This window comes from Micromys minutus (genome assembly GCF_963924665.1).
Source record: "Micromys minutus genome assembly, chromosome: 10".
NCBI lineage: Eukaryota > Metazoa > Chordata > Mammalia > Rodentia > Muridae > Micromys > Micromys minutus.
Genome location: NC_137979.1, coordinates 63,699,578 through 63,725,134, shown reverse-complemented (window position 1 = coordinate 63,725,134; position 25,557 = coordinate 63,699,578). Strand labels below are relative to the sequence as shown.

The 25,557-nt window shown below is 54.5% G+C and overlaps 1 protein-coding gene across 2 annotated transcripts in view; it reads left to right on the top strand.

Annotated features, from left to right (window-relative positions):
• RBFOX3 (RNA binding fox-1 homolog 3) overlaps positions 1-25,557 on the top strand; it is a gene marked incomplete at both ends in the record, with an annotated part of 75,579 nt that overhangs the window by 28,679 nt on the left and 21,343 nt on the right. The gene's annotated exons all lie outside the window — the stretch shown is intronic.

Sequence of the window (25,557 nt, the reverse complement as noted above, 5' to 3'; positions counted from 1 at the left end):
AGGATAATCATTTGGGCTGGAGGCACTTGCCAGAAAGAAGGGTGCAGACACAAGCGACATCAGGGCTACCTTGGGAGCCAGGGGATGGGGTATAGACATACTGTTTCTACTGCCTGGGCCACACTAGCTTCTTCCTCCCCCACTTGCTCGCTCGAGGCCTCCATCTAACCACCCTGGCCTGGGAGGAGCTCAGTCCTCTCTCTCCTTCTCTTAGATTTCTTCCCATGCTTCTTTATATCAGCCAGAGATTCCAATGCCTAGGGGACACACCCATCCCCTCTACCCCTTGATACAGGGTCTGGCCTACCCTGGTAGAGCCACCCTGAACACCAACCAGTACTTCATGCCTGTGGGAAGGCAATTTGGGGCAGCTGTAGTCCACTGTGACCAGCAACCAGCCACCACTATCAGACATCCGCCTCTATTGTGATCAGAAGTCCCAATCTGACTACCTCTCTCCCAAGGACTCCTATTCCAGGAGACCCTTCTGGGTTTCTCCACTAAACATTTCTCATATACCCTAGTCCTTAACCTGAGCTCAGATAGGCACAGAGAGCTTGTCCCTGTTCCCCAGAGAGGATGTTATCCCCTCCTCTCTCCCGGCCCCTGCCTGTATGCCACAACTCAGGTGTGGCTACTATCCTGCCCCAGACTCCAGGGGCTGTAGATCTCAATTGGGGGTCAGAGGTCAGGGTCTGGTGGGGTAGAAGATTTGAATAGGATTGGGTGACAGTACAGGTCACCCCCAGTCTTCCAGAGTACCTAGCTCCCCTCCTCCAACCTTCAGCTCTGGAGCCAGCCTAAGGGAGGAATTTTCCACAGATCTCCCCAAGCCATGTTTCCCAATGGCATGCCTCACTGCTCAAAGGACTTCCATGAAGCTAACCCAAGTCTCTCCTGCTGTTAACTCAGTCTCTGCCCTGGCCTCCAGTCTCCCTTCTCCCCTCAGGACAGGAAAGCCATCAGGAGTTAGCAGGGGGAGAGGGTAGGCCGGGGAGGGGGTGCTGGCACAGGGAGGGGGCTTCCTCTCCTTCACCCTGCAGGAGCACGCACCCCAGATCTCTGCAGCTGCTGCCAGAGAGGGGTCATGAGACAGCGGCTCCCATGCTCTGCTAATCCCCAGATGAATGCCCGGCACCTTCTAGGGAGCTGGCTAATTTGGAAACACCGTCTCCAATGTAACCAGGCAATAAGGCAGCCCACACATTTCCCCTGCAGCTGGCTGGGGCGGCTTCCTGGGGGGTCCTGGGGGGTCTCGCAGTCTTGAGCTCCAGGGTGCCCTGGCATTGTATGGTGACAACCCCAGAGCCAGGGTTTGGAGTCTACCCAATTGAAGCCCCACAGGGCAAGGCAGTCTTGCTGTTGGTTTTTGTTTGTTTGTTTGTTTGTTTTTTGTTTGTTTTTTTTTTCTGAATAGATTTCTTGTCCAACCCATTGAAGTCTCAATAGAAGGTCCAGATTTTCCCTCTGATGCTTTTAGGAGCCCACTGAGCCCAGAAGGTTGGTCACAGCCTTTTCCTTCTCAGGACTAAGGCCTTCCTGCGACCCTGGAGCCTGAGGGAGCCTAGTGAAGAAGACTGTCTCTTGCCTCTGCTGTCCCTGAAATCTAAACTGGGGACAGAGCCTTCTGACCAATGCATCTGCTTAGTGAACCCCTCCCCAAGATCCCCCTGAGGTTGGATCTCATTCCGTGTCATACTCAGTCACCTATGGGGAGACCCCACTATCAGCTTTGGTTTAGGGTCAAAAGGTCAAAGTTAGAGAGGCGATGCCTGGGACTGCGGGCTCTGAGGGACATGAGGCCTGACAGGGCTGAGGCAGGATCTGAGCCCTCCTCTTGGCTGTGGGGCCAATGGCGTTCATTTAGATCTCTCCAACGGTCACCTGTGCCATAGTATCAGGGAGCAGGGCAGTGTGAGCTCCTAGGATCAGCTAGGTGTGAATCACCGGGAGCTCAGGAGACACATAGCAACTCCAGGCATGGCACGTCACGGAGTCTTAGCCAGCACCACCCCAAGCCCCAGAGGCTCCCCTAATGTTGGCACCTGCCAGGCACCAGTCTCTTGGTTCTCCAGGGCTTCGTGAGAAAGTGAGTCTGGGCACAGCCTGGAGGAAGGAGAGGCGGGCAGGCTCCCCATGCCCTGGTTGGGCATCTCGGTCATATCACATCCTGGGTGAGCCCAGAGCCCCAGCCATGCAGGACACACCTGCCCCACAGCTGTTCTCACACCACGTCCACCCTCCACATCCACCGCCGCGACCTCAGACGGTGCTCACGGGGCCGCGCCACGGCGGCGGCTGCTTTGTATGGATGGTGCGGCATTTTGGGTAATGAAATATTCACAGGTCAGTGCTTCCTTGAGAAATGATGGGGATCAGTCAATTCCTTTTCAGGGAGTAATTTTCTTCCCCTTCACAGCCTCTGTTTCATGTTGACAGCCATTAGCATTGAGAGGGAGGCTGGATCGAAGGCGGTTGTCAGAGTCGGGGACGAGCTGGCGTCTTGTCACAGCTGGTGGGGTTGGGGTGTGGGACATGGACACACATGTATGAGGACAGCAGGCCCAGCAGCAGGGTGTGGACGGCTGATACCCTCCTGGGCTTGCTCTGTCTGTGTGGACTATGCTGAAGGCCCCACAAAGTTGTCATGTGAGGGTTCCACATTCTTAAGGACATGCTTCCTTATGCCCCCAGGATGACAGAGACCTACCTGGGCACCCCCTAAAGGCAGGTGAAAGAATAACTGGCCACTTGCAGGCTTGGAAGGTGACAGTGGCCCGTGTCCCGTGTGCCTCAGTTTCCACTTCTGTAAGATTGCATGTTTTAAGTCTGATCCAAAGCATGAACACCCAAGGCCTCTGCAGAGGTAGACACAAGTAATTTGCTTCCTTCCTGGAAGACCATACACCACCCTGTAGCCCAGACCCGATATCTCTTCCTTTCTACCCACCCTATAGGTGAAAGGCAGCCAGTCTGGCCACCGCTGTTGTGCTTCTGAGATCAATGAAGGCAGTTCAGGAAATGAGCGGCTTCAGCTTGCACAGTGCCAACATCAGTGTCCCAGTGGAGTGCAGTGGGCCTGGAACCTGGGCCAGACTTGATCTGAGGGCAGCCAGAGGCCTGTCTTTGTGTTAAACACCCAGAGTGAAGGGTCTAGTTCTGCTGTACCAGGAGACCTGGGCTGACTGATTTACTAAACCCACAGAGGGACACCATGCCCAGTGTCAGGTGATAGGTTCCCCACACACTTATGGCATCTGCCCACCCACTCCCTTCCGGTGAGTCAAGTGTGAGGCCAAGGGCCACGCTGTCTTCCCAAAGCCGCTGTGGATGAGATAATCCTGACCTGAAGCCAAATTAGATGTGAGGGACGGACCAGCTGTGGGTGGGCTCTGGAGTCAAGAGGCTGCAGATCTCCCCAAGTAGGACTGAGACTTGAGGTTTGTCACTGCAGCAGGTGGCCTGTCCTCACGCTGAGGCACCTAGCACTATGTCACATACACCCCAGACAAACCAGCCCCCCAGCTGCTCCCAAGCTAGACACAAGTCATGTGAGCTACCCTAGGCACCAGATGGCTTTTCTCAGAGTCTAGACCCGTGCCTCTAACTGTGACAAGTGGACTCGAGCTGCCGCAGCCTGGTTACAGAACTCCCAATCACTTGCACCTCTGAGCTGGCCTTTACTGAGTGTACCTTGCCTGTGGTTGGTAGCAGACTGACCCAGCACAATCTGTGTGGCTTGGAATGAACCCGGGACCACAAGGAGGTAGGCCAGGGACTGAAGAAAGGAGCTCTCTGCCTAGCAGCAGGCAGTTGCCCCCAGAGGACGTTTGCAGATTTGGACATAGGACAGCCATAGGTGTCTAGTTCAGAGATGCTGGCATGCTACCCAGCTTTCTCCAGGAGCCCGGGCTGGCACAGCTACAGCCATCAACCCACCTCATCTGCCCTTTGCTCACTATGCAAAAAGCTGACCCGGGGAGGGCTAGCCTTAGCTATTAAGACCTAACAAGACATCTGTTGGCCAAAACTAGCCCAAGCAGCGGGTGAAGGTATCAGTAGACTGCTCTGAGCATAGGAGACCCTCTCCCATCCTGTGGTGTCCAGGACCAGTGTGGAGCAGGAAGGAGACCCTCCCTCATCCTGTGACATCCAGGAACAGTGTGGAGCAGGAAGAAGGCCAGAGCTGGTAGCAGCAGACATTCCCTCGCCAGGAGCTCTCCCTCCCTTCAGCTTAGCTGTGTCACCTAAGCAGCTCCCGAGAGCCCCTGGTCTGGGCATGGTGGCCTTGACACCTTTAATCCCAGCACACAGAAGAGAAACCAATGGATCTCTATAAATTCGAGGCCAGTGTGGACTACTGAGTAAGTTCCAGGACAGCCAGAGCTGTAAGTAAGACCCTGTATAAAAGGGGGGAACTGCTCTGAGCTCCTTCTACACACAACCCCTTTCTAGCCAATGATAACAGACACTCTGAAGATGAGAACCAGGCATTTGTTTGGTTGTTTTTTTTTTTTTTCACAGGGTGAAGATTAAAAATATATGGGCACATTGTAGATCCTCCACAGAGGCATGGGTATCAGGGCCATGGTGCCTGTGTGGGAAGACAGATGGTAGCTGGCCCCATGCTACTGAATCCAAACTCCCATGAGCCTCCATGGGTGGACCACATGGGTGTGACGCACATAATAGGCCTTATACCATGTCCCCATGGCAACTCACTGGGTCCAGAACAGGATTTGCCCAGCAGAGTCAGCCTTGGGCCTCCTGAGCCCTGGTCTTGTTTCTGCGACTGTCAGCAAGAACAAGACAATCATGTTGGGGTCTTCAAAGACTGAGAGTAGGAGAGAACATTTGGCGAGTTAGTGTCTCTTGCTAGGGGGTCTCTGTGAGCCCCGCCCACCTTTGCCCCGGGAGTGTGCCTGGCCCTCTGGTGTAGAACATTGTCCTGACATGGAAGTTTGGGTAGGGGGTACAACACCCCATAAATCCACACCCCTGAGGAAGTTCAGTGATGGTGTCTCATCAGTTTAGAATTAAATGGGTTGTCTGTGGCCACAGCAAAGGTACCCTGCTAGGAGGTCTGTGGGGACCGTGTTGCTATATGTGGCACCTCCTCCAGGAGCTGGAGAGCGGGGTGGGGAGAGCTTAAAGAATCCAGGGCAAATGTCTGAGGGAAGCAAAAGCCACTCCGGAGACTAAAGACACAAGTCTGACCTGGGCAGCCAGCTGATGTGAGAGGAGAGGCTGGATCCCGGATTACTAAGGAGGCAGCAGACCCTGGTGGCAAGAAGCATGGTGGGCTACCCATCCCCCAATGGAAACTTCTACAGTGCAGCCATACACAGGAGCCCGTGTCCTACTGGGTACTGCACTTCTCTTCACGGCTGTTTCCGTTAGAGGACCAGGGGTTGGTCTTAGTGGGAGAGCATTTGCCCTGGGTTCAGGTCTCCATACCACAAAAGTAAATAAGAGGCAGAGATCCAAATTCTTGCTATTCGGGCTGTGAATCCAGCCCTAGGAGGTGAATGCCATTTACCCTGAATGGGTAGAGCGTAAGGGTCAGGCTCTTCCCCAGCATCTCCACAATGCCCCAGGCTTCCCTCATTAACATTCGGTCCACGGTCTGGTCCCCTCTGCTCCTTCCAAGTAAGGCCATCATCCACTGGTCAGCCCCTCCCACACACGCATCAAGACCGGTCTCTTAACAGCACCAGTGCGTGCAGTTTCGTTACAGGCCAGAAGGTGGCGCTCTACTGGGCAAGCGAGCCGTGCGGGTCTCAGAAGCGGGGGAGGGTCTGTCACGCGAGGCAGGGCAGCTCGGAGTAGAAACTTCCATTAGTGTGCAGCGATGGGCAGCGGGGCCTGTTCAAAGAATACATTCAATTAAAAATTGATTTTTCAATTTAATCTCAATCATAATGAGCCACACTCAAGCCCCATACGCCACTCTGGACAGGGCTGCCCTCGCCACACAGCCGGCCCCTGTGCGCTCCTGGGCCAACTGCCCAACCGGGGATGGAGGATATAGTGAAGGCCTGAAGCTGGCCCGGGCGGGGAAGGGAGTAATTACAAATGAGGCACACGGGGTGTTTGCTAAATCAAAGTGTCAAGGTGGCAAATCGTATTTTTATTTATGGCGAGGGTGCGTTCGTTCGTAGCGTGGCCCTGGTTAAAAGCGGCAGTGTTTAATGTCCCTTGATCCGGATTGCATTATATTTCAAAAAGCATCATAAGGTGAGATCAGCCCGACTTTCCTTCCTTAATCTCACAAACTCAGAGGTATTGGGAAGCCCCAGGAGGTCAACACTTGGCTCTCACCAAGGTCTCTCCGCTCCTTCTTTGATGTCTGGGAGCACAGACTGGCTCTTCTAAACCCCCTGGTGTGTCTGGATACAGAATGAGTATCAAACACCCTTTCCAGATACCTGCTGTCTGGTCAGCTACAGCAACACATCCAGTCTGCAAACTGCCTGGAGCTGGGGGTAATTTACCTGTTCGGAAGCTACTTCATCCCCAGTCTGGGGAATCCTCAGCTACTCAGACTCAGACTCAGAGCCTCCTGACTCTGGCTGTGACTTTGGGACACCCAAATGTCCATTGCTCTTCCAAACACCACCTCTCAGGGCTAATTTGCTATGTGATTTCAGGCACCCTGTCCACCCTCACTAAGCCCATGAAAAGAAATCTTGCGCTGGTTTTTTGTGATGTAGTCAGTTTCTGAGTTAGCTGCCTAGGACAGAGCCTGGGCAGGTACCCTGCTGCTTTCTTCCTTCTGCAGGCTTCTTCCTTCTGCAGGCTTCTGTCCTGCAGCCTTCTTCCTTCTGCAAGCAGTGTAGATGAAGCTCCCCGTCTGGCACCCAGCTGAGCTCACCTCAACTCAGCTTCCGGGCCCAACTTCCCGCTTTGTCTGGTTCACATTGACTGTGCTTACTAAAGGAATAGAATGACCCATTCTCCTGGAATCTTCTAGAAAGACTGAGTCTTGTCCACTGGCCCCCTCTAGTGCAGAGCTTTGTCTACATTGGTCCTCAGGAAATGGCCGTTACATTTGGTGTCCAGAAGTTGACGTTGCAATCCAAAGTTTCTTGGTGCCTCCATCCCCAGCTGTGTCCTACAGCCTTCAGCTCTTTGTAGGAGTCACTGCCGGGCAGGGCCTTTTTGCCAGTCAAGGCAAGGGCCTTCAGCATAATCGAATAGGGACCATATTGCAGCCATAGCCAGGTGCCCTTTAAGGGACCAGCCTACCCACCAGCATGGCATCCCTTGCCCCAGGTGATGTCTGCTGTGCCTTTGGCCGAAAGAAAAAAAGAAAATAAGCCCCCTTCCTTACAGCAAGATTATCCATCTTGACTTTACAGTGATAGCACAAACTTCTGCAGGAAGTTTGGCTGTGAACATAAGGCGTATGTGCATACGTGTGTGTGTGTGTGTGTGTGTGTGTGTGTGTACTGCTTCACGAGCATGTGTACATATACAAGAGGGTGTGTTCACTCATGTCGGCACCTGCGCATGCTAACTGTCATTCCTCAGCACTCCACCAGCCCCTTGCTGAACCCGAGTCTCACTTTTTTCTCTAACAAGGCTGTGTAGGGGGGCCTCCTGTGTCCACCGCTCCCCACCGCTCCCCAGTGTCAGCATAACAGGCATGAGCTGCTACATCCAACTTTTATGTGAGTTTTGGGAATCTGAACCCAGGTTCCTGTCCCCAGCCTATCCATGGATACTTTTCTAGAATGTTCCAGAAGCCCTCAGAAGCCTGGAGTTCCATGGCACATGACTGAAGAAGTGCCGGTCAAGGGAGAAAGGCCGGTGGGATGAAGTCTAGTCCATCTCTCTGAGCCTCAGTTTCCCGGTCTGTGAAAGCAAAGACGATGATGTTGCCTGAACGGCTGTGTGCTTGTGGGTAATAGAGGCCTGCATGTTATAGAGGCTCACCCCATGCAGTAACTACTCAGCGTTTACTGTCACTGCCTGGTTGCCAGGCAGCATCTGAGACATAGGTGGGCCCCTTCCGGTGATAAATTTTGAGCATCCAGGGATACCACGAGTCATTGCTGAGTCCACCAGGGCCTGGCCTTGTCTTCTGTTGACCATGGTCCCCCTGTTGGTTCAAAGTAGAGGAAGGGAGTCACCATAGTGACAGAGATGGGGTCTTCTCCGTCTTACTGAGCTGCATGGCTGTAGGGGAGTTCCATGACTCTTCACAGTTTCCTCAACTGTGAAGTGGGGGGCGTCAGCTGCGTGTGCCGCTCAGGAGCAGGGAGGGGGTCTCTGAAGGTGTGCTAAGGTCAGGAAGATTCTGAAAAGGTGGAGTTGGTAGGTGTCAGGACCCTGAGGCAGAACTTTAATTAGGAGCAGTCTGAAAGTGGCATGAGGGTGGTGCCCGGGAAGCAGGCCTGAAGTGCCGCCCTGCTGGGCTCAGAACCACCCACCACTTGGTTGGGGTGGGTGGAGCTCCGAGACTTGGTTGTCTGCTCTTGTTCTCAATGTCCTCAGTGGATTATGGAGATACTGAGACTCACCTGACCTGGTTAAAGTCTGTGGAGTCCACACAGCCACGAGCTGGCTGCCCGTCTCTTGTCACCGTCACAGGGGTGTCCTCAGACTGCTACATCTTCTCATGACTGACTTCTCACAGAGGGTCCTGTTTCAGCCCCATCTGAGGGCTCTATTTCCTGTTGGTTCTGATAAGCCCATCCCTGTTCTAAATAGTCAGCGTACCTGGTTCCCACCTGCAGGACAGCTGGACAGCACCTGCTGGTCCTCCCTGGCCTCACAGCTGTGACTCCTGGTGACCACCTTGTCCCCAAGAGAAAAGGCATGCTTTCAATTCGGATCCCCTTGTGACCAACCAAAAGGACTATACATCCTCCCAGTCCCTGGAGCTGAGAGTGAGTGTGCTCGGGCACAGCAGGGTGGCACCACTGGAAATAAGGAGCCACCAAGCAGGGCCATTCGAGGTCCCAGTTACTACAATGTTGGCGTTCTACAGAAAGCTCTGTTCCTATTGGGATGGTACTGCCTGCTAATGTCACTAACTTGTGGTCCCCAGCTCGAGGCCGTGCTGTGTATCTGGGTTGGGACACCACATGGTGTATACGAACTGCCCTGGGGAACTGAATATGGCCCTGAGAGAGACCGTGGTTGGCATATTAACACAGCATTAACGTAAGACTGTTAGCGTGTGTTGTATGTGTGGGAGTGGGTGGGAGCTGGTACATGTATGTCTGTGGGGCCTCAGGGGTGAACACACGTGATATGCACATGTGCCACTGCAGTGGGCTGCACAAGATGGGCTGGTGTGGTAGGAATGTACACGGGTTCAAGACTGAGGCTGAACCCACATTGTGTGTACGTGTGTGTGTGTGTGTGTGTGTGTGTGTGTGTAGATGCATGTGTGCTATGAGGGTGGCATGTTAGTTACCACAGGTGTATAAGCCTCTTGTTAACATTTGTTGGTTCAGCAGAGAGGCCTGTGCCTGTGTGTGCCCTCCATCGTGAGAAGAGAGGCTTTTAGTAGGACCTGCCCTTGTGCCTGGTGTGTGACCCAGGTGAGCATGTGTGAGGGTGTCTGAGGTGTGCTCTCATTGGTGTGTGCCAGCACGAGTGTGTGCATGGCTTCTGGAGAGAAAATGTTTAAAAATGGAGTTGTCAGCCCCGAGTTGACAGGCGCAGTCAGCAAAGTGCAGTGTCGGCAGGAACAGCCGCTGCTCCCTCAATTACCCGGGAGGAAATGGCCCCGCTTTGTGCTGAGGAGGCACTGTGCCTGGGATAAAGCAAGTGGAGCAGGCCCCAAAACTTCATTAATTAAAGAAACTCATTAATGAGGGACATTTAATCAGCTGAAGATTGGATCCACACTGGTCTCTTCCATGTACCAGGCGCCCCTTCGCCTCCTTCCACGCCTCCTGTGCTGGGGGCCCAGGCGCCTGCCGCTTGTCTATGAAGAAAGGAGGTACCTGGACCGGCTGTGACCTAGAAGCTGGGTAGTGGGCAGACAAAGGGCCTTTGTGCGGGTGCACTGAAGTGTGTTCAGACAAGGAAGTGTGCCGGCGTGAGTGTGTGCCTGCATATGTGTCTGTGAGTGTATCTGTGTGCATGCATGCCTACATGTGTGGTGTGGTGTGGTGTGGTGTGTGGGTGTGTGTGTGTGTGTGTGTGTGTGTGTGTGTGTGTGTGTGTGTGTGTGTGACTATGTGTTTGTATAATGTGAGGGCTGCCAGGGTCAGTAGTTCTGAGGGGATTACCCTGTCCTCACCCTCACCCTTTCCTCCTCCCTTCTCTCTCCTCTCCCCCTTTCCCTCTTCTCCCCCTCCCTCTCTCCTTTTTCCCCCTCCCCTGAGGACTCAGGAAGTGTGAAGTGTGAGCCCAAGTGTGCATCTAACTCGGAGCCTTGTGTGGGCTCTCACTGGGTTCGGAGCAGAGCACAGTACCTCTTGGAGAGCAGAAAGCGGCTCTGAGTTCCCGTTACACCCAGGGAAGTCTGGTGTTGCAGAGTTTGCAGGAACACGGCTGAAAGGCTAGCCCCCGAGTCTGAGTCTCCAGGGAAGGTCCTTGTTTATCAGTGTGTGCGTTCGGCTGCTTTCTGTTACTCTGACAAATACCTGAGACAAACAGCTTTAAGAGGTACATGTTTATTTTCACTCTTGGCTTCAGGGGTTGTTTGGGGGGGCCTGTAATTCGGCAGAACGTCATGTGGGAGCAGGTGTCAGGGTAGGGCTCACTCAGGGCATCCCAGTAGCAAAGAGAGAGAGAATAAGCCCTCACCCCACCCCTGTGACCTTACTTCCTCTGATGGTTCCACCTTCCACCTCCTTAGCACCATAAGCCCTCAACATGTGGATGTGGACACAGAGGATCTATGCAGACTCAGACCGCGCCCGGGAGGAAGATCATCCACTTGGTTTCAGGCCATAAAGACACAGGCCTTTCCTACGGCAGCTGTCTCCTGTCCCCTGGGAATCACTGGCCCAGTTCACGGGGACAGAGCTAAGATGAGAAGGACAGAGCCAGGTCCCAGGTCCCCAGGGTCTCTGATCCACCTGCCTGCTTGGGGACTATTTGAGGTTACAGACCTAGGGTGGACTACCCTTGCAGAATCGATGCCCCGTGGGAGGTGGAGGAGGGACCCAGGATTTCTCCGGTACCTTCTCTTTGCCCTGTACCCAGGCTGCCTCCCTGTGAGAAGAGCTTAGACAAGATGGGCCAGGTCTTGAGTGTCAGGGATGTTTGTAACATAAAGCAGCCCATGTCCTCAGCACAGGTCCTGCCCTGACTGAGGAGGGATTGTGCCTCCTCAGCCTGGGGCCTCTTTCTCCCCTCACCAGACCCTGTTCTCTACCTTCTCATGTGCCCACAATGTTGTCATGACTAGTTTACAATCTCCTCTCAACCAGTCAGCTCTAACCTGGGATGGGGTGACCCCTTGACCCTCTCACACACAACTGCCCTCAGCTACACAAGTCCACAGGGAGCCAGCAGAGGGTGGCAGTGCCAACTTCCATATGCTGCAGGGCTGCCAGGCCCACACTGAGGAGGACAAGATGGCTTGGCCGTGGCTCTGGACAGCAGAAACCCACAGCGGGCAGATCCCAGGGAACGGGCCACTTATACACAGAACCCGTCTGAGGTTGCAGGACTCAGAGACAGCCTCCACCTCGGCTGCTAGCCATTCAAAGCAGGGGCGAAGGGGCCCAGACCACAGAGGGACTGGCTTTGACCTTGTCCGGAAGCTACCCGGTCTAAGCAGGTTGTGACACCATCCTGCTAAGAGGTCGAGTGGCCTCCAACCCTGCGCAACCAGGCCCAGGATAATCTTCCAACAGCTACATAGCACCAGTGTGGAGTTGAAAGGGGGCTGTGACCCTGGCATCACCCCCCCAGGCTCCTGCTGCCTTAGAGAGTACCTGGAGAAAGCCCAGACACTACTGGAAGCCCTGCCCTGTTAGGGAAAGGCTCGGGCCTACTGGGTAGGTGCCTCTGAGCCCTGGGCTGTGGGGACTCAAAGCATTCAGCTCAAGTCAGGCAGCTATGGCTGGGAGCGCCTACAGTGGCCCTGGTTCCTTCTCTAAAGGCTCCACACTTATCTCATTCAGCCCTAAGCTGAACATTGCTGTGACTTTGTGCTGCCTCAGCCTCCCCAGATGGCATGGGCTGAGTAGTAGGCAGGAAAAGCCTATGGAATCCAGGCTGGGGGAGGAACCGGTTCTTCAGCAGAGATGCAACTGCTGGACCAGGAGGCCACTCACCTACTCGGGGCTCATGTCTCATCCAGACCTTCACTATCCACAAGGTCGGTTAGGATAGACTTCCTATCACGACCCACCCTCTCTGTCTGATAGTGGGGTTACTGGGGACCCCCCAGCGGACTCAAAAGTAGGTCCTGTGGGGGTGGTGCTCTGCTCTGAAGATGTGAATATCCACCCTTAGCCACTATCATCTGGTGTTCAGAAATGTCCTCAGGCCAAGGGGGAACATACCCCTGCTCCCCTCCAACCCCACACGGAAGTCCCTCTTTGTTACCTCACAGAGGTCTCAGCTGGGTCTGGGACCCCAGGTCCTACCTCTGGTGGGTGTGGCTTGTGACCCATCTGATGGTGGGTCTGATGGGGTGTGTGGCTCCCGCTCTTGCACATCTGTGTTTCTGGGAGCTTTCCGGGGTGCGACTGGTCTTCAGGCTTGTTTTGAGGGAGCAGAATCTGAACTTGTCACATAAGGGAGAACTTGCTGTGTCCCCAAAGTGTCCCAGGTGTGTGGCTAAAATACATAGACATTTCTAAGTACGTAAGTGCCCTCCCCTGTTCCCAGAGACACTGCCCCAACTTGGCTCATAACAGGAGGAAGAGCCTGTTAAGAGTATTATCCCAAAGGACAGACAGACCCCAGCTTTTCACACTAAAATCCAGCAGGTGGGCGTTTGGCTGTGGGATGCATTACATAATTTTCATTGCAGGGAGATTTCCCTTCCTAATTACATTTTGCAAATTGTTGTTTCTGTGTCCTTCCACGGACCACAGTAGCTAGAAGGGGGTGCGGGGAGCCCGAGGGCACCGTGGGAGGGACCTGGCGCTGCTGTGCAAACTGTGGGCTGCTTCCTAGGTAGGTCCTGCTGGCCCAGCTTCCTGCTGGTACCCCGCACTGCCTCCACCCCCTCTGCCCAACGTCATGTCCTGGGTACCATGCGTAATAGCCTGCTCCATTGGCTAAATGAAGACCACGGGTAACTAATAATGATAAAATTCTCTAATGGATGTACAGGGAACAGCTATGAGGTGCCTCTGTGCCTGGAAGACGCTCATCCTGAGGCATAGAACTGCTGCTGCCTTGGGAGAACATGACCCAGAGGTGTGGCGGTGTCCTGTGACCTTTCACATGGAGTGTCACCCTCTCAACAGCTGAACCATCGCTTTGTCCTCTAATTTGTCCCTCTAGAGAGGGAGCCTTGGCTCAATGACATTCTTGTCACCCCCATCCTGAGTCAGGCTTGATGTCCCTGGTCAGTCTACCAGTGTTCACTCTTGTTTGCACTGTCCTGACAAGCCTGGAGCGAGGAAGAAAACAGGCAAAGTAGAGATGACAGAGGGGCGGGGGGGGGAGCTTGGAGGGCTCCTGGAGGAGGTGCTGGATGCCCTCCAGAATGTTGGGGAGAACTGGAGGAAGCCTGGGACTTCAGCGCAGAGTCTTTGCAGTCTGTCTTACTGTGACACGGCCGGCCTCAGCAAACCGTGCTTGGCTGAGTGAGCTGAAGTGAAGCTGGAGACGGGATGACCCCTGGGGGCTGCAGTGACACGGGTATGGGGACTGCTGGGCTGGGACCTCCTTGGGGATACCTCCCTTCGAGTTGTTCATTCTTCTTCCTCCAATATGTCTGCACACTCCTCTGGCTTCCTGCACCAGCCCCTCGCAGTCCACAGGTGTTTCCCAACCTTGGGCCTCCTCCACACTGGCAATGGCAAGGGTCTGCTTCCCTTGGCTGCTGTCATGCCCTAGCTCACCTAGGTCAGCCAACCCCCTGAAAGTCAAGGAGCCATGTGGGTGAGCCACAGCCTTTGGACCCTAGGCACTAACCTTGGCCACTTCACCATGTGGCCATGTGGCTCAGGCCGAGTGTGGAACCCCTCGGAGCATCACCGAACTCGTATGTGAACTGGGGCAAAGGCCCATCTTGAGCAGCAGTGGGAGCAGGGAACAGGGCTCCTGTGGAACCAGAGCTCTGCTCCGCCGTGGTGAAGAGGGCATTCGTCTGGGAAGGGGCCGTGCCCTCCCCAGGACCTCTCTTAGCTTTTGAAGTCAGGAGTGCTCTGTCACCAACGCTGGGACCTATTGGATGCCTCCTGCCACCCCTGTTCCTTCTCTTTTGTTTTCCCTCTGGAGTCTTTTAACTTTGAGAAGAAAAAACCAGTGGGTACTGATCAAATCTGGTACCTCCTAGAGGTGAATGGACAGCCACTGCACCAAGTGCTCTCCTGGGGGGCAGGAAGAGAGGACCCTGTCCTCCTCCCCGCTCCCATTTCTGTGCCCACGAGCTCCAGCATTGCTGGCCACTTTGCCTGTCAGACCAACCACAGACACCATTTCCTGCCTGTCCCCATAGAGAAGCTGCCCAGTGTCTGACACCCCTTCCTGCGGCAGTACCTGTAGGCATGAATACAGAGCTGTAGGTCCCTTCAGGACTGCTGAGAAACATACAGAAAAGGGATGTGGGTGTCACTTATCACGCTAGGAACCGGCCCAGGTGGCTGGGTTCCCTCACTGACCCCAAGCACAGCATTTGTCCACCCACCATCTGCCCCACTGAAATCCCCACATTCCAGGCTCAATTCTCAACCCAACCCAGTGGCCTCACGTTCCACAGGGCCCCAGAGGAGGGGCGCAGTTTATCCCCGTTGGCTTGGTTGGCAGTCAAGGGTAAACCCTGACCCCTCCCCATGTGTTCCAGTTCCAGCCGCTGCTTTCCCGGCAGCCATCAGTGGGATGGCTCCTGGTTCCTGGCTCATTTCCCCCGGCAAGACAGTGAGGCTGAGGGAAGAGGAGATTTATGGCGCTTCGTTCTGTGTGATTGGTATGCCATGCGCTTGGAAGGAATTACCGCCTAATCGTGCGAAAATCCTTCCCTCGGCCCGGGGCTTTTCAGTTTGAGATCTATGCCAGCCCTAAGCAGAAAGAGGCTGGGCTGAGGGGCTGTCGGCACTGGGGTAGGATTCTTCTGGGGCTAGCCTTCATCCTGGGCATCTGTCAGTAGCTGGGCAAAGGGTATCGACAGGGCCGGCAGTTCCTACTGTGTCTTAATGCCTGGAACCCCCTTGGTACTTCATGAAGCATGCCAGTCCTCTCTGGAAATGGCCTTAAATTACAGAATAAAGTTCATGAGATTATGAAGAGAAACAATTAGATTGAGATACAGTTAGCAGAGAGAAAGCAGGTCTGCGGGACACCGAGGGAAAGCTGTAGCTTCTGGACCAATTCCTGAGATGCCAGGGTGGTCGGGGGCACTCAGGGCTTACAGCCCAGCGAGTGTGAAGATGGGTAGGAACTGGGTGAGTGCAGCAGGGTGGGAAGGCCCTGAGGTCTGAGGTCACACTCACCCATGATGCTTGTGGTCATACACGTGAGCGAGACGCAGCGGGGAACAGCGGAGATGGCGTCACCCAATCAGTGCAGACCTCCTGTGCGCTGTGCCCAAGCGTACACAGTGCTGTGGGACATGCGTGCACCAGAGAGGCCATGCACGCTCACCCTGTAGAGCACAGGACACACAGAGTCCTTGGCATGAGCAGTGGACATGAGGAACACATGAAACCCAGTGCACACGGAACCTACGAATACACCGAGCCCGTGGGACACACAGCCCTGGGAACTCACAGTGCACGCACAGCCCACACAGCACGCGGTGCACCGAGACCAGGGGAACATGCACATGGAACAACCATGCACACAGACCCGTGAGACGGGTGGTACACATAGAGCAAGCTGCCCCACGGGTTCTCTGCTCCTGCATACACCTCCTATCCGGTCATGACCTCAGGTCTGGGTCACAGTGCAGACGAGAAAAGGAGCCAGGGCACAAAGGCTCACAACAGGGCCAGCCTCAGCAGGGAGCAAAGGCTAGAGGGGCCAAGCCTGGGCTAAGACTAAGCACTCAGCATGCTGCAGGGAACTGTGTCAGGAGACAAGTGTGAGTGGGCACTGTGAGGACCCAGGACCATCCCTGGGACCTGGTGAACAGGCTCCACCAACAGGCCTCGGTGTCATGGAGGCAAAACTGTGGCCTCCATATGCCAGAAGATGCTAGAAGACCCATCCCCCACCCAGTGAGTGACTCAGCCCATCCCCCACCCAGTGAGTGACTCAGCCCATCACCCATCCAGTGAGTAACTAAGTCCATCACCCACCCAGTGAGTGACTCAGCCCATCACCCATCCAGTGAGTAACTAAGCCCATCACCCACCCAGTGAGTGACTCAGCCCATCACCCACCCAATGAGAGTACTAAGCCCATCACCCATCCAGTGAGTAACTAAGCCCATCACCCACCCAGTGACAGTACTAAACCCATCACCCACCCAGTGAGTGACTCAGCCCATCATCCACCCAGGGAGTGACTCAGCCCATCATCCACCCAGTGAGTGACTCAGCCCATCACCCACACAGTGAGTAACTCAACTCATCACCCACCCAGTGAGAGTACTAAGCCCATTACCCATCCAGTGAGAGTACTCAGCCCATCACCCATCCAATGAGTGACTCAGCCCATCACCCACCTAGTGAGAGTACTCAGCCCATCACCCACCCAGTGAGTAACTAAGCCCATTACCCACCCAGTGACAGTACTAAACCCATTACCCACCCAGTGAGTGACTCAGCCCATCATCCACCCAGTGAGTGACTCAGCCCATCACCCACACAGTGAGTAACTCAACTCATCACCCACCCAGTGAGAGTACTAAGCCCATTACCCATCCAGTGAGAGTACTCAGCCCATCACCCATCCAATGAGTGACTCAACCCATCACCCACCTAGTGAGAGTACTCAGCCCATCACCCACCCAGTGAGAGCCCTACGGCCTCCTGGAAAACCAAGAGGTAGTGAAGCAGAAAGAGGAGTCAGACATAAGCACTTGCAGACTGAGGATGGCAGGGACCTTGGAACCCAGCCTCCAGGACTCCTTGCTGGCAGGAAGGGGCAGGACCTGGGGCATGTGGCAAATTAATCTGCTGAGTGACTCTGGGCCTGGGGCCTGGTCACTTCCATGAGATCTACCTCGGTCAGCCCTGGAGTCCCTCTCGGTTCCAGGGACAGAGGAAGACTCTCACTGCACTGGGGTCCTCTGGGAGTCAGGGCTCTGAAGCCTTCGAGGAGAAGATGAGTAGACAGGACATCAGCTAGAAAGCCTAGTGGGCCGTGGGTAGAGCAATCCGCTTGGCAGTGGGTGCAGCGTCCCTAATGAAGGCAGTACTGAGGGCTGTGGGGACGGGTAGACAGGAAAGGCAGGAAGACCATGTGATTCGGGCAGATATCGCCCAGACCCTGGAGTTTGTCCTGCACCGAGCCCCTTGCACGCCTGCTCCCAGGGTACCCACTGTGTTATCCCTACACCCCTAGTTTCCCATCACTCCCGCTGAGCAAAAGGGGTGCACCAACAGTCCCTGAGGCAGGTCCTCTACCCAAGGGTACGTGACTCCTCAGAACAAACTCCTACTGGGCATCTGGTCCGGCTGTATCTCGAGCGACTTCAGACTGGCAGCCTAAAGTAGTCCTACCAAAGTGTTTGCACCAGGAAACTGGGCAGACACTGCACCGTAGTGACGTCCCCTGAGGTTGTCTCTCTCCGGTGTTTCTCAACACAACACTGCCTTCCTGGGACACAGAATCCCGGTAGTGATTCTGGACCAACATTCACCTAGCAGAAACCCTGAGGCCACTAGGGCAGAGGGTGCGCCCTCCTATCCTCAAAGTCGGGTGGCAGAGTCCAGAAGGGCTCCTTTAAAATCCTGGGTTGACTTGGGTGGTAAAGTCACACACCTTTAATCCCAGCGCTGGAGAAGCAGAGGCCAGCAGATCTCTGAGTTCGAAGCCAGCCTGGCCTACAGAGTTCCAAGATCGCCAGGGATACACAGTGAAATCCTGTCTTGAAAAACCAAAATAATAATTAATAATAATAATAATAATAATAATAATAATCTTACATTGGCCAGACACTGGCTGTCTGTGCGCAGGCAAGCAACCCTGCCTACTCTGAATCTCTTTACTAATATGGAAAATGCTAGGTCAAAGGATTGTTCTGTGATTAAAGGCAGCCATGTGATTATAACCTCTGGCTGCTGCCACAGCCTGTCATAATTGTCAGCAGGGCCTGAGCACCTACTATGTGCCTGAGTCTGATGGAAACACAATACCTGAGCTCACGTTCTCCTTGGTCCAGAGCTACATCTTCCACAGCTGAGGTTCTGGAACATTCTGGGGGCTCAGGCTGGAAAAAGTCCTTGCCCCCGGAAACCCTTACATGGGGATGGCAGCCTTGTAGTTCTCTGAAATGTTAGTTCTAGTGCCTTGGGACTAAACAGGGCTGCTGCTAACAGTTCTTCACCTTGGCGTGGTCATCTATACAGCCAGCTTCTTGGGGTGCCACCTGCACATCAGAAAAGGAGGTCTGTGGAGAAGCTGATGGCTTGTTTATCTTAGAATGTAAGATCTGGGAGGAGCTGGATGGAAGGGCGGGGCTCATCGATTAGCACAAAATAAGAAAAAGAAAGCACCCTCAAGCTCAGTGCATGCCCGCAGGGCAGTCTGATGGTCGGGGTGAGGGTCCCCTCTTCCCCAGAGACTCTGGTTAACTTGACAAAAGTAACCAGCACAGACTGTGGACCGTGGAGGTGATCTGTATCTGTGCGGAGGAAGATAGACAGCAAGAACCTAAGAGAGAGGGCAGACTGTGACCTCAGAGGCCTCCCCTCGTACCAGCCACTTTCAGCTAAAGGCCGAGCTGAGCTCTGGATGCACAGGACCCCTGACCCCTCCTGCTGACTCCTCTGCAGGACCCCCACCATTTAAATGATGTTCATTTTAACATCCACAGGAAACTACCGCTCATCTGTCCTACCGGGAACCTGGCATGTGTCACCACCAGGATGCTCAGCACAGATGCAGGAACACCCTGCTGTCACAGAGCCACATAAGAAGGGCTCGTGTTAGGGACCTAGCACTTCCTCCAGCCTCCGCCCCAGAAGGGGGGTTACTGCTCAGCCCCACAGTTGGGTGATGCGGCTCCAGTTACTTCATGTTTGCTGAGCACATGTCCAGGTGATGGCTGCCTGAGGCCAAACCTTGATTTACTGCTGCCCTCCAGGCTCCTAGGTCCCGGCTTGACCTGAGTGTGAACGGTGGGCAGCTTCACACCACCGCTCCCTGTCTGGTTGGTCTAGCTCCAAAGGATGTCAGCCCTGAAATGCTCAGCAACAGAGAGGGAAAGTAGACAGATGAGCTCGAACCCTTTTCTGGGACCCTGGGGCAGGAGGACTCAAATCCCCTGGCTTACCACATCCTCCTTGTGTATATTTCGACCCGTCTTGCTGATTCTGCTTGGAGCCCTGTGATCCCATGGCCTCTCCAGAGCCATGTCGAGCCCGCAGTGTGGCAGCAGAAACAGGCTCTGACATGGGGTCCCTGGGGTTGATGGCCAATAGCTGCGAGGTATCTTCTCTGCAGATTGCCCTAAAACTGCTAAAAAATGTCCCTAAAGTGATACTGTTCTGTCATGTGCAGATTGGAAGAAGGAAAGAAACGGTGCCCAGTGTAGACACTACCACCACCACATTCTGAAGATGCTAGGTCGGGATCCAGACAAGATGTCTGCCCGGCAGGTTCCATTTGCCTGCAATTCTTCACCTGGGAACTAGGGGGCGATATTCAACTTCTGGGTCTGCAAGGAACAGCTAGGCTGACCAAAGCTGTGCTAGATTCTTCTGCTCCACAAATCGGTGGCCTGTGCATAGACCCAGATGTCTGGCACAAGTTTCTAGGAAGATTTCAGCTCTTTGAGTGGTGTGACAAGCATCCTCAGTGGTGGTGACCCCGGCAAGGCTGGGTCTCCCGTTGTCACCTTTGGAAGCTGAAGGAATATTCTCTTTGCTCAACTCTTGCCAGAGGCAATGGTGCAGAAACAATGGTCCAGAAAGTGGGCCCAGCCCCACATGAGTCAACCCTTTGGGTGGGGTTGGGGACAGGGGGTTGGGGGCAGGGTCCTCCCTGCTATGGGAGACCAGAAAGCTGAAGTCACTGGTATTAGTTAATTTTCCTGTTACTCTGACAAAATTCCTGACAAGAAACCAACCTAAGGCTAGAAGGGTTTGTTCTGACTCCCAGTTGAGGGCACAGTTTGTCATGGTGACAATCTGTCACCATGGATCAGGGAAGGCAAGAACATGAGGTGGTTGGTCACATGGCATCCGCAGTCAGGAAGCAGAGAGGGGTGAACGTTGGTGCTTAGCCCACTTTCTCTTGATTCAGTTCAGGATGCCAGCCTAAGAAAAGGTGTCACCCACATCTAAGATCGGTCTTACGTATCCCTGGAAACACCCTCACAGACGCATCCAGTGGTGCGTCTCTTAGGTCACGCCACACCAGAACCCAGACCACCTGCCTGCTGGAGATTAACTTCAAGGGCAGCCCACCTGCCTCTCAGAGCCTGAATTCTGCAAAGGTTTGGGTAGGAAGTTCAGAGCAGCCACCCATCAGGGGGCGGCCTCTTTCCGGGCAAAGTTGACATCTTGCCATGCTGGTTTCTCTCATGGCACCCAGGGCCCAGCCTCTCCTCTTCTCAGACTTCCAGATACATGTGACCCCGTCCCCACAGCCAGTGTGATCGGAAGGGGCTGTGAAGGAGATCTCCCTTGCTCTCTGACCACGTAGCCTCTGGCGCCAGCGTCCACTCCTTCAAGCCACCATGAGGATTAACTGGGTGCCGGATGGCTATGAGACTCCATGCTTACAGAGGCACACATGCACAGTAGGGTGCATCTCCGGGACATGGGTAATGCAGGACTCTGACCTGTGTAACAGTTTTGTGATGAGGCTGTGGTTCTCCGGTGCCTCCTTCCTCTCTGCTGCCAGAACTGGGGACAAATGGCCCAGTGCCCACTCGCCCCGCCCCCCCCCCCAGCATGGCTATTGGACCTTGGGCAGGCAGCACCCTCTCTCCAGGGGTAAGGAGTCCGAGAGCAATTATCTTAATTGTCCTGAAAGGTCTGAGAGCCAGCAATGGGCTGTAAAGGGAAGGTGGCCAGGCCGTTTGGGGAGCAGTTCCAGCCGCTGTCAGACCTCCAACTTTCTGTCCGCCCGGTCTGCCTACACCCAGAGCACCTTCCCTCACCTGGCACCCCACGTGCAGACTGCAGGGACACAGGTTGAGGATGCTGAGGCAGCAACGCAAACAGACCCCACAGGCTCCTGAGCCACAGAGCCTGCAGGTGAAAGGGCTTTCCCCACTCTGGCCTTATGGGGGACAAGTCACTGCCCCAGTCTACAGCTGAGGACCAAAACAAAAAGGTTACATTCAGCCATGGAGGTGTGCTTGGGATCCACATTCAAAGGCACAACCATCCAAATGCGAGTTCCCAGGCTTCTAGGATTAGCAGTGAGCCACAAGGTCTGCCCACCTCAAAGCAAGAGGAGCCTTCTCATCCCATTGTGTCGATGGGACCCAAATCCCTGGTGTGGGATGCAGGTAACCCATCCACTTCCTGGTAAGTCTAGGGTCGAGTAGAAGGACAGAAGAGACAGTGCAGGGGCCCAGGACTGGCAGCAAGAGGAAGAAGCATTGACTAGAACCGGAAGGGGGTGACTCAGAGGGGCTGCCAGGAGAGGTCCGGCCCAAGACAGCTTCCCAGAAGAAACCAGGAGAGAAAGTATCTTACCCAGACTAGCTGCCCTACCACTCTGAGCAGCTGAAAACCAAAGGACAAGCTGTTACACCTGAACCTGCCGGCCTTTTGGTCAGAGCACAGGCCGAAAAGGAGGGCAGGGTCTGTGCGGGCATCTTGTAGCGCCAGCCCAACCGTCTGCCTCCTTCCCACACCAAGTTAGTTCACCCTGAGTCCTTCCTGCCAGGGGATGGAACGGGCTTCCTGGAAATCTCGAAATCTCCCCACCACCCAACCCTCACCATACTGTCTGGAACAGTATACCCCTGGACCAAAAGACCCCCCACAAGGGTATGGATTCATCTCAACCCCTGTAATGAGGACTTCCATAAATGTGCTGGGATCACACCATTTCAAAACATGGAAGGTAGACAAGAGAGCTCAGAGAGTAAAAGGCCCTTGAAATTTCCTGATGACCTGGATTCCATCCCTGAATCCACATAAAGGTGTGAGAACTAATTCCCGTCCGCACACATGCCGTGTGTGTGCACACCCACATACACTTCATGCACCCACAATAATATTTTTAAAAATTGTTTTTCATTAAAAATTACATCAAACCCAGGTAGACATCATGGTTGGTGTCATTTGTCATTTGTTTGCCCCAACATTGGGCTCCAGGTCAAGACTGGAGTGTTCTGTGGTGTGAGCTGAGGGAGCCCATCCTAGTAAGCTGATAAATGCCTGACCTGGGACAGCCTCTCTCCTCTCCCCCAGCCCATGGGAGTCCTTGATGTGGCCAGTGTTCGGCCAGTGAGGTGAACTTGCTCACCTGGATCTATCCAAGATGCTCCCAGCTGGCTGAAAGAAGTTAGGACCACCACAGCAGGCTGCCCTTCTTCACCTATGGACTCCTGCCGGCCTTCCACCCAATCTTCGGAACCATGTGGGTGACAAGTCTCTGATGTGGTCCCTGCTCTGTGCCTCACCTGCTCTGCCTTTTCCTCATGCACTTCGATCCACCCGTGAAAGTGTCAGCTGTGGTACCAGCCATGTGGGGACATTAGTAGTGGACTGCACTGGTGCTACAAAGTGGGAGTGGAGGCCCCCAGTGAAGCCCACCCAAAACCTGAGTCTCTTGAAGGCAAGCTTTGCCACCGCCCTAAGCTAGAGCGTCCTGTCCTGCAGGGCCCTTCCCAAGGCTAAGTCAGTGAGTGAGGGTGTCTGCACACTGGCTGTCTTCACCCCCTTACACATCTGGTCTTTCCTCGTTGTCACCTCTTTGTCACCTGGAGACTCTGACACATAGAACTCTGACACGGCGGGTCAGCAGAGCCAGGCAGGCTCATGCCTGTTCTCCCGAGACCGTGTCACATCCAGTGGGGTAAGGGCTAGACGGTGGCCCTAAATAAACAGCCGGCTGCAGGCTTGCAGACTGAGGAGAATGTGGGTCAGGAATGACCAGTGGTGAGCCAGGGACCCTAGTTTACGATGGCCTCAGTAAGACGGCAGGACCGAGGATGTGAGAGTACCCCAGGGCTTGGAGGAAAGAGCATCCCCACAGGAGGAAGGGCCAAAAGCTGGATGGGCACAGAACAGCAGGATGTTTGAGCAAAACAAGCCAGAGGAGGCAAAGGCTTGGGGGATAGAACAGAAGCAGGGAGCACTGAGTTGGCCTAAGAGGTTGGATTCTGGAATCATGGTGGCAGTGTTAGTATTGGCTGGGGGACAGTGGACCAGGAGAGTGGTCACTGTCGCTGAATCCTAGGGTTCAAGCTTAACTCTCAAGGGAAGGGAGGGAGATGTATCCCAGGATGGAAAGATTTCTAGAGCAGCAGATCCAACAGAGTGTCATGAAGAAACCAAATCATACAGCCATGGGAGGCGGTTGGAGTTCAGGTGAGAATGTGGACATACGCGTGTGGCCTCATCTAACCCGAGTACGTGGTAGACAACCATTTCCTACTTCACAGCTAAGCAGACTGAGGTAGAGATGGCAGGCCACTGTCCTCCCAGGAGGAAGGACCCTTGATCGCAATGACACAGCTGAGGTCCTGGGAGATGAAATAATGTCAGCCTGAACCTCTAAGCCACCGGGTGGCTCTGGTCATCCCTGAGCGTAAGGTCTTAGCATCTGCAGCAGGTACCCAGGGCCAGGGATGCAGAATAAATAGATGGGGCTGTGTGAGCCTGGGTGAGAGCTCCCTGCTATACATTTCCATCCCCTCAGACCCAGCCCACTTTTACCCAGAAGCTTTAAGAAGATGCCCAGGTCAGGGCCCCACCCCTGGCAGCTGAAGTGACTCACTGCCGAAGCCACCCAGGACGGGCAGGGAGAGGAGCTGTGAAGCCTCATCAGTTACTGAAGTTTCTCATCAAATATTTACGGGGGAATTGATCTCCCTGGCGTCTGCCAGGCCGCTGACAGGCCCCTCCCTCCCCCTCTCCTTCCACACCCTTGGGCCTCCTGTTCTATTCTGCTCTTCTCCCTAGGCTACCAAGGGTGGCTGTGTTCTCTCCACCCCTGCAGGCCACACCAACCTCTCCCCAGCCCTCCAACATCTCCATCCATGAGCCACTTACTGTTTTGAACACCAGGATGTCTGGCAACAATGGGTAGCGTGGCTTCTGGACCTCGATACTATGGAGAATGAGATGGATGGGAATCTCAATGGAGAGAGAGAGAGAGAGAGAGAGAGAGAGAGAGAAGGGGGGAGGAAGAGGAGGAGGAAGAGGAGGAAGAGGCATGCCACTCCAGCACTTGCTTACACTATAGAGGAGTTTGAGCTCCTCTATAGTCAAGGAAAAGGCCAGGCAGCTTCGCTAAGGGGGATGAGAAGGGGTGGGCAAAGAAGACGGAAAAGAAAACAGGAGAAGAGGGATGAGACCTTGGATACCAGAGACTATTGGCTCTGCCCATCTGTTCCAGGGTGGCTGGCGCTGGGGGCTTTAGGGAGAAGGGCAAGGCTGACACTCACAGCTAGTGATCAAGGAAACAAGGTTGGTGAACACAGGCAGATTCCTCACATTTGCTGTGTCCATGAGGTAGGCAGGCCCTCTGAGCAACACCACAGTAGATCTAGCGTCCGGAGAGGGAGCCTAGTGAAGCAGGCCTGTTCCTGTTCCCCAAGGCAGCGCAGCCCCAGTTTGGGCCTGGTATGCCCGAGATGCCAGGAAGGCAGCTACAGGGAGAGCAAACAGAACTCCAGTGACGTATATGGCCAGGAACAAGGCCCAGTGTGTACTCTGAGGGAAGGAGCTCTCTTGTCAATGAGGGTGGGACACTGAGGCACATGGTGGTCAGCTATAGCAAAGAGGGCATGCTTGAGGGCATGTCACTGGGTGATACTTTCCTGTTACCCCAGGGCTGAGGTGGACACAGCCACACTGAGAGGTCTGGAATGCAACTGGCAAAAAGGTTGAGCAGCCATAAAAGGAAACAGGAAGGAATCATGCAAGTCCACCCCCCACCACCCTGCCTCCTCGAGGCTGCATCTAAGTGGGTTCTTACTAAATGATGTGTCTGGTACTGCAAGCCACAGGGGCAGCCATTTTGGAGGGACCCGGGTGGGCGGGGTCTGGCCCTGTCCTGCCCTCTTCCTCATTCTTGCTGATGTCCCCTGGGGGGGGGGGGTCTGCTCTAGCGCTGGATGCTACCTGTTCTCTCAGATGATGGAACTCTGTAGCCACACAAACT